Below are 8,932 nucleotides of genomic sequence, written 5' to 3' on the forward strand. Positions count from 1 at the left end.
CCCATAGTGCTCAGAGCCGTTTGAGCCGTAATTACTCGAATAGGAATTTTTTGTCCTTTGGGAATAAATATCAATTTTGGATAGTTAATGCTACATTGTAACAATTTATTGAAGCTCTGTCCCTCTCTTCCTGCCGTTTTGAACCCATCACCGATAATTCTCTTTTGGTTAATGTTACGGCGATTGACCAGGAAGTACATAGGATACAGTGTCTTTTAATTATTCGATGACTTAATCAATCGTTTTTAAAGGATATTTTGCCACTTCCTGTAAATACTTTTTGGTGAAAAATATTAGTAACCATTTGTTAATATTCTTTGGGTGGTGAACAAGCCCAGGATTCGACTTAGACCTGTGCACGGAAACCGTTTGAAAACGACTTTCAGAGAGGCCGGCGGCACCGACAGAAAGCCTGCGGACTTTACACAAACAATGAATAACTGAGTCAGTATGCAAAATTGCGCCAACGGCCTTGCCGCAGTGGTAACACCGGTTCCCGTTAGATCACCGAAGTTACGCGCTGTCGGGCTGGGCTAGTACTTGGATGGGTGACCATCCGGTCTGCCGAGCTCTGTCGGCAAAGCGGGCTGCACTCAGCCCTTGTGAGCCAAACTCAGGAGCTACTTGATTGAGACGTAGCGGCTCCGGTCTCAGAAACTGGCATACGGCCGGGAGAGTGGTGTGCTGACCACATGCCCCTCCTTATCCCCATCCAGTGACGCCTATGGGCTGAGAATGACACGGCGGCTAAGAATTTAACAGTTTTTACATAGTTGAAATAATTTAAAAAGGATGTGTAATGAATGTAGATGACGTTGGTTGCACTGCTGAAAAAAATTTGCTGGCAAAAAAAGATCGGTTCCATTTTTGTTTGCTGTCAACCTAACCTGACTTTTCCGATTCCTGTACATGTGCTCAGTACAGTGTATAACATTGGTTCTAAAAACTCTGCTGACAGTTTTTGTTATATTTGTGGTGAATAAATGATTAAAAACACCAAAAAACAAAAAAAAAAATGGTTCAAATGGCTCTGAGCACTATGGGACTCAACTGCTGAGATCATTAGTCCCCTAGAACTTAGAACTAGTTAAACCTAACTAACCTAAGGACATCACACACATCCATGCCCGAGGCAGGATTCGAACCTGCGACCGTAGCGGTCTCGCGGTTCCAGACTGCAGCGCCTATAACCGCACGGCCACTTCGGCCAGCACCAAAAAACATTATAGACTTTGTGAGAAAGGTTTATCTATCATACTTTGGATCTAAACTTGGTGATCAAGATAAATATTGAGCGTCGCGTAAAGTATGTTAGGTGTTTGTTGATCTGAGAAAACGGTCCAAAAAGGAGAAAAAAGCCTTTAGATTTCGTTCCTGTGATATGGAGGGAGCCAAGAAATCATTATGATGGTTGCTACTTTTGCAGTGTTGATGTTACTGGTCATAATTCGAAAAACTAGAAGGTAATAAGCTACCCTAACCTTCCATCCACCATCCGACCAGTAGGGCATGGTTAAGATTTGCCGGTTCCTGAACCACCAGATGATTTAAATTCTATTCCAACAGAAGTATTTTCTGATGTACAATCTGATTTAGATGAACCAGATGATGATGAACTCCACTGTAATACAGAAAGTCTAAGGCACGGATTGTTTACTCAAATCGAGCTTAACGATTTGGTTAGGGATCTAGGTTTAACGAAAGAAAATGCTGAATTGCTTGGCTCTCGATCAAAAGAAAAGAACTTATTGGCAGTTGGAACCAGCAAATACATGTATAGAAAGAGAGAGCAACAATTTTCCAAGTTTTTTTTTTTTTAAACAAGAATGTAATTCAGTGTACTGCTCACACATTCCCAGTCAGGTGATTGAGTTTGATATTGAATACATAAAGGAAGACTGAGGGCAGTTTATTGATTCATCCAAAACTAGTGATGGAAAAATGCTACCAAGGCCCCTGGAACACCAACATGATGGGGGACTAATGTTGGTCACTTCACAGAGAAGTTCAGCAAGCGACCCATCGCAGAAAAAGCTATGCCAGAAGCTTTTTTTTAAAAAAAAAGAAAGAGAGAGAGAGAAAGAAAATAACAAATCAATTCCAGTTGACAAGTGAAATCTCTATTATCACGTATCATTGTTTTAAGCAGCTTACTGTAAATACACACCATGCTTATGTTGTAGCAAAGTGTTTCATTAATTTCCGCGTTTACCATATAGCATAGGATTCTTATACTATATAAGAAAAAGCATATTGCTCGAACACTATGGGTGACACGAAAAACTAAAGCTAGATTTGGATTCAGCTCATAAAAATCTATAAAGATCAGCTATCAAAGTAAAAAAAAAGGTTTTTTTAATTTTTGTGAAGTTTAGTTGGCCTGTGTAATTCAACCGATAAGAAAACATACAAGGGAATGAGGGGATAGTTTTCCAACAACCGACTGAATCGATCGTTTTTATTAGTTTGTTCCCATCAGTGCCCACGACTTGCCGACGCACCTTCATTTCCGTCAGGACCTCTTTTTTGCATGCTTCTCTCCAAAGAATATTTTATTAAATGCGTAAATTTCCAAATTTGTCAGCGTAGTCCACTTCTGTCCATCACAGAATGAACTATTGCGTAATGCCTGATAGCGTGTCCTATGTATCTACCCTTTCTTGTAGTCTGCTTGTGCCACGGAGGTCTTCTCTACACGATTCACTTCAGTAGCTCTTCAGCAACCACTCATCAAATTTTCTATTTTCCCTGACAGAAACCACATTTCAAGGGCTTTAGCTTTTCGTTTTGTTGTTTGCACTTCGCATCGTCCACATTTCACTGATACATAACGCTGCACACACCCCTCCGCATAAGATCCACTGTTTTCTTGATTTGACAACTTTATTTTTATTTAAACTGCCTGTCGCCACAGTCCTCAGTTAACCGAAGCGCTGGACGTCGTGTGCTCCATCTCTCTGTGTTATCGTGTTTGAACTGTTCGTGTATAGTATTTCATGAGTCACTGATGAGCTTGAACCAGCGTGGAGCACCGCCTAAAATCCACATACGAGGCCGGACGGCGTGTCAGAAGAAAATTTCATTCTAGAAGCATCCCCCAGGCTGTGACTAAGCCATGTCTCCGCAATATCCTTTCTTTCAGGAGTGCTAGTTCTGCAAGGTTCGCAGGAGAGCTTCTGTAAAGTTTGGAAGGTAGGAGACGAGGTACTGGCAGAAGTAAAGCTGTGAGGACGGGCCGTGAGTCGTGCTTGGGTAGCTCAGTCGGTAGAGCACTTGCCCGCGAAAGGCAAAGGTCCCGAGTTCGAGTCTCGGTCCGGCACACAGTTTTAATCTGCCAGGAAGTTTCATTTCAGCGCACACTCCGCTGTAGAGTGAAAATTTCATTCTAGAATTTATGATTTGTTCAGAAATCAACTTAGAATGTGTTCAAAAATATATAAAAGCCAACATGGATGCGTTTCGAAATCATATGAATAATCGATAGACCAACGTGCGTTGGATGCTAGGCGCTTTGTGAAAAAAGGTTTTTTTTCTTCAAGAATATGTATTTGATGCCCCCTGCAATTGCCGGGCGGGGCAGATACTCCGGTTTGCCCCCGCCTAGATCCGGGCTTGCTCAAAAGGCAGTACTCTTCTGGTGCTTTTAGCGTCTCATTTCCTAATCTAATGCTCCCGACACCATAAGATTTATCGATGTTCATCTAATAACATTTCTCCAGTGCACTATCAGCTCCATACAGCCAATCTTCCGAGCCCTTTGCTATCCCATTCAGAATTGCAATATCTCCGGCAAACCGCAACATATTTATTTCTTCTCCCTAAAGTTCGATTTCTTCCCACATTTCTCCTCGGTACCCATTACTGCCTCCCCCCATTAACCATGGACCTTGCTGTTGGTGGGGAGGCTTGCGTGCCTCAACGATACAGATAGCCGTACCGTAGGTGCAACCACAACAGAGGGGTGTCTGTTGAGAGGCCAGACAAACGTGTGGTTCCTGAAGAGGGGCAGCAGCCTTTTCAGTAGTTGCAGGGGCAACAGTCTGAATGATTGACTGATCTGGGCTTGTAACACTAACCAAAATGGCCTTGCTGTTCTGGTACTGCGAACGGCTGAAAGCAAGGGGGAACTACAGCCGTAATTTTTCCCGAGGGCATGCAGCTTTACTGTATGATTAAATGATTATGGCGTCCTCTTGGGTAAAATATTCCGGAGGTAAAATAGTCAACCATTCGGATCTGCGGGCGGGGACTACTCAAGAGGACGTTGTTATCAGGAGAAAGAAAACTGGCGTTCTACGGATCGGAGCGTGGAATGTCAGATCCCTTAATCGGGCAGGTAGGTTAGAAAATTTAAAAAGGGAAATTGATAGGTTAAAGTTAGATATGGTGGGAATTAGTGAAGTTCGGTGATAGGAGGAACAAGACTTTTGGTCAGGTGAATACAGGGTTATAAATGCAAAATCAAATAGGGGTAATGCAGCAGTAGGTTTAATAATGAATAAAAAAATAGGAGTACGGGTAAGCTACTACAAACAGCATAGTGAACGCATTGTTGTGGCTAAGACAGACACGAATCCCACGCCTACTACTATAGTACAAGTTTATATGCCAACTAGCTCTGCATATGACGAAGAAATTGATGAAATGTATGATGAGATAAAAGAAATTATTCAGATAGTGAAGGGAGACGAAAATTTAATAGTCATGGGTGACTGGAATTCAAGAGTAGGAAAAAGGAGGGAACGAAACATAGTAGGTGAATATGGATTGAGGCTAAGAAATGAAAGAGGAAGCCGCCTGGTAGAATTTTGCGCAGAGCATAACTTAATCATAGCTAACACTTGGTTTAAGAATCATGAAAGAAGGTTGTATACATGGAAGAACCCTGGAGATACTAAAAGGTATCATATAGATTATATAATGGTAAGACAGAGATTTAGGAACCAGGTTTTAAATTGTAAGACATTTCCAGGGGCAGATGTGGACTCTGACCACAATCTATTGGTTATGAACTGTAGATTAAAACTGAAGAAACTGCAAAAAGGTGAGACTTTAAGGAGATGGGACCTGGATAAACTGAAAGAACCAGAGGTTGTACAGAGTTTCAGGGAGAGCATAAGGGAACAATTGGCAGCAATGTGGGAAAGAAATACAGTAGAAGAACAATGGGTAGCTTTGAGGGATGAAATAGTGAAGGCTGCAGAGGATCAAATAGGTAAAAAGACGAAGGCTAGTAGAAGCCCTTGGGTAACAGAAGAAATATTGAATTTAATTGATGAAAGGAGAAAATATAAACATGCAGTGAATGAAGCAGGCAAAAGGGAATACAAACGTCTTAAAAATGAGATCGACAGGAAGTGCAAAATGGCTAAGCAGGGATGGCTAGAGGACAAATGTAAGGATGTAGAGGCTTATCTCACTAGGGGTAAGATAGATACTGCCTACAGGAAAATTAAAGAGACCTTCGGAGAAAGGAGAACCACTTGCATGAATATCAAGAGCTTTGATGGAAACCCAGTTCTACGCAAAGAAGGAAAAGCAGAAACGTGGAAGGAGTATATAGAGGGTCTATACAAGGGCGATGTACTTGAGGACAGTATTATGGAAATGGAAGAGGATGTAGATGAAGATGAAATGGGAGATATGATACTGCGTGAAGAGTTTGCAGAGCACTGAAAGACCTGAGTCGAAACAAGGCCCCGGGAGTAGACAACATTCATTAGAACTACTGATGGCCTTGGGAGAGCCAGTCCTGACAAAACTCTACCATCTGGTGAGCAAGATGTATGAGACAGGTGAAATAACCTCAGACTTCAAGAAGAATATAATAATTCCAATTGCAAAGAAAGCAGGGTTGACAGATGTGAAAATTACCGAACTATCTGTTTAATAGGTCACAGCTGCAAAATACTAACGCGAATTCTTTATAGACGAATGCAAAAACTGGTAGAAGCCGACCTCGGGGAAGATCAGTTTGAATTCCGTAGAAATGTTGGAACACGTGAGGCAATACTGACCGTACGACTTATCTTAGAAGAAAGATTAAGGAAAGGCAAACCTACGTTTCTAGCATTTGTAGACTTAGAGAAAGCTTTTGACAATGTTGACTGGAATACTCTCTTTCAAATTCTGAAGGTGACAGGGGTAAAATACAGGGAGCGAAAGGCTATTTACAATTTGTACAGAAACCAGATGGCAGTTATAAGAGTCGAGGGATATGAAAGGGAAGCAGTGGTTGGGAAAGGAGTGAGACAGGGTTGCAGCCTCTCCCCGATGTTATTCAATCTGTATATTGAGCAAACAATAAAGGAAACAAAAGAAAGGTTCGGAGTAGGTATTAAAATCCATGGAGAAGAAATAAAAACTTTGAGGTTCGCCGATGACATTGTAATTCTGTCAGAGACAGCAAAGGACTTGGAAGAGCAGTTGAACGGAATGGACAGTGTCTTGAAAGGAGGATATAAGATGAACATCAACGAAAGCAAATCAAGGATAATGGAATGTAGTCGAATTAAGTCGGTTGATGCTGAGAGAATTAGATTAGGAAATGAGACACTTAAAGTAGTAAAGGAGTTTTGCTATTTGGGGAGCAAAATAACTGATAATGGTCGAAGTAGAGAGGATATAAAATGTAGACTGGCAATGGCAAGGAAAGCGTTTCTGAAGAAGAAAAATTTGTTAACATCGAGTATAGATTTAAGTGTCAGGAAGTCGTTTCTGAAAGTATTTGTTTGGTGTATAGCCATGTATGGAAGTGAAACGTGGACAATAAATAGTTTGGACAAGAAGAGAATAGATGCTTTCGAAATGTGGTGCTACAGAAGAATGCTGAAGATTAGACGGGTAGATCACATAAGTAATGAAGAGGTACTGAATAGAACTGGGGAGAAGAGGAGCTTGTGGCACAACTTGACTAGAAGAAGGGATCGGTTGGTAGGACATGTTCTGAGACATCGAGGGATCACCAATTTAGTATTGGAGGGCAGCGTGAAGGGTAAAAGTCGTAGAGGAAGACCAAGGGATGAATACACTAAGCAGATTCAGAAGGATGTAGGCTGCAATAGGTACTGGGAGATGAAGAAGCTTGCACAGGATAGAGTAGCATGGAGAGCTGCATCAACCAGTCTCAGGACTGAAGACCACAACAACAACAACCCATTACTGCTTGGTCTGTGTACAGACTGTATGACAAGAGACGTAGGCTACACCACTGTGTCACTCCCTTCTGAGTTTAACATACTTTTAATAACCACTCCTCTGAGACATGAAGTCCTCAGTAGACACTGTTGAAATGTTTTTTGCAATGTGATTCGTCTTTGTGGACCTTGTGAAGGGCTGAGGGCGAGAATCTGGCTGTCCATTCGCAGTGATTTAAGGAAACCAAGAGAAAATTCGGGAATTTCTCACGAATACTAGTCGCCACCCCTCACGCATCCAGGTCTCGAGCTGTAGTGTGTTGTTGCGCCTGTGGGGCGGGTACTACGGGTGGGGGCCGCGGCGCTCCTGGCCAGTGGGTGGGGGAGGTGCTCGCCAGCTGCCACCTGGCAGGCGGATTGCCGCTGTAGCTCTTCTAAGTAAGTGAGGCCCGCCTCGCAATACACGCCGCAGAGTCTTTCATTACCAGACGGGCAAAGACGCATCTTTTACTGAACCCGGCCGTTTGGCGCGGTAAGATGGACGGTGTAAGGCTTACGAAGCGGTCTAAACAATATCTGTAGCTGAGTAAATACACTACTGGCCATTAAAATTGCTACACCACGAGAACGACGTGCTACAGACGCGAAATTTAACCGACAGGAAGAAGATGCTGTGATATGCAAATGATTAGCTTTTCAGAGCATTCACACAAGGTTGGCGCCGGTCGCGACACCTACAACGTGCTGACATAAGGAAATTTTCAACCGATTTCTCACACACAAACAGCAGTTGACCGGCGTTGCCTGGTGAAACGTTGTTGTGATGCCTCGTGTAAGGAGGAGAAATGCGTACCATCACGTTTCCGACTTTGATAAAGGTCGGATTGTAGCATATCGCGATTGCGGTTTATCGTATCGCGACATTGCTGTTCGCGTTGGTCGAGATCCAATGACTGTTAGCAGAATTTGGAATCGGTGGGCTCAGGAGGGTAATACGGAACGCCGTGCTGGATCCCAACGGCCTCGTATCACTAGCAGTCGAGATGACAGGCATCTTACCCGCATGGCTGTAACGGATCGTGTAGCCACGTCTCGATCCCTGAGTCAACAGATGGTGACGTTTGCAAGACAACAATCATCTGCACGAACAGTTCGACGACGTTTGCAGTAGCATGGACTATTAGCTCGGAGACCGTGGCTGCGGTTACCTTTGACGCTGCATCACAGACAGGAGCGCCTGCGATGGTGTACTCGACGACGAACCTGGGTGCACGGATGGCAAAACGTCGTTTTTTCGGATGAATCCAGGTTCTGTTTACAGCATCATGATGGTCGCATCTGCGTTTGCCGACATCGCGGTGAACGCACATTGGAAGCGTGTATTCGTCATCGCCATACTGGCGCATCACCCGGTGTGATGGTATGGGGTGCCATTGGTTACCGTCTCGGTCACTTCTCGTTCGCATTGACGGCACTTCGAACAGTGGACGTTACATTTCAGATGTGTTACGACCCGTGGCTTTACCGTTCATTCGATCCCTGCGAAACCCTACATTTCAGCAGGATAATGCATGACCGCATGTTGCAGGTCCTGTACGGGCCTTTCTGGATACAGAAAATGTTCGACTGCTGCCCTGCCCAGCACATTCTTCACATCTCTCACCAACTGAAAACGTCTGGTCAATGGTGGCCGAGCAACTGGCTCGTCACAATGCGCCAGTCACTACTCTTGATGAACTGTGGTATCGTGTTGAAGCTGCATGGGCAGCTGTACCTGTACACGCCATCCAAGCTCT

The 8,932-nt window shown here is 43.6% G+C and overlaps 1 pseudogene; it reads left to right on the forward strand.

Annotated features, from left to right (window-relative positions):
- The first annotated feature begins 462 nt into the window (after positions 1-462).
- Positions 463-580, forward strand: LOC124771296 (annotated as a pseudogene).
- Positions 581-8,932: the final 8,352 nt, after the last annotated feature.

This window comes from Schistocerca piceifrons, unplaced genomic scaffold (assembly GCF_021461385.2).
Source record: "Schistocerca piceifrons isolate TAMUIC-IGC-003096 unplaced genomic scaffold, iqSchPice1.1 HiC_scaffold_913, whole genome shotgun sequence".
In the NCBI taxonomy this organism is placed as follows: Eukaryota; Metazoa; Arthropoda; class Insecta; order Orthoptera; family Acrididae; genus Schistocerca; species Schistocerca piceifrons.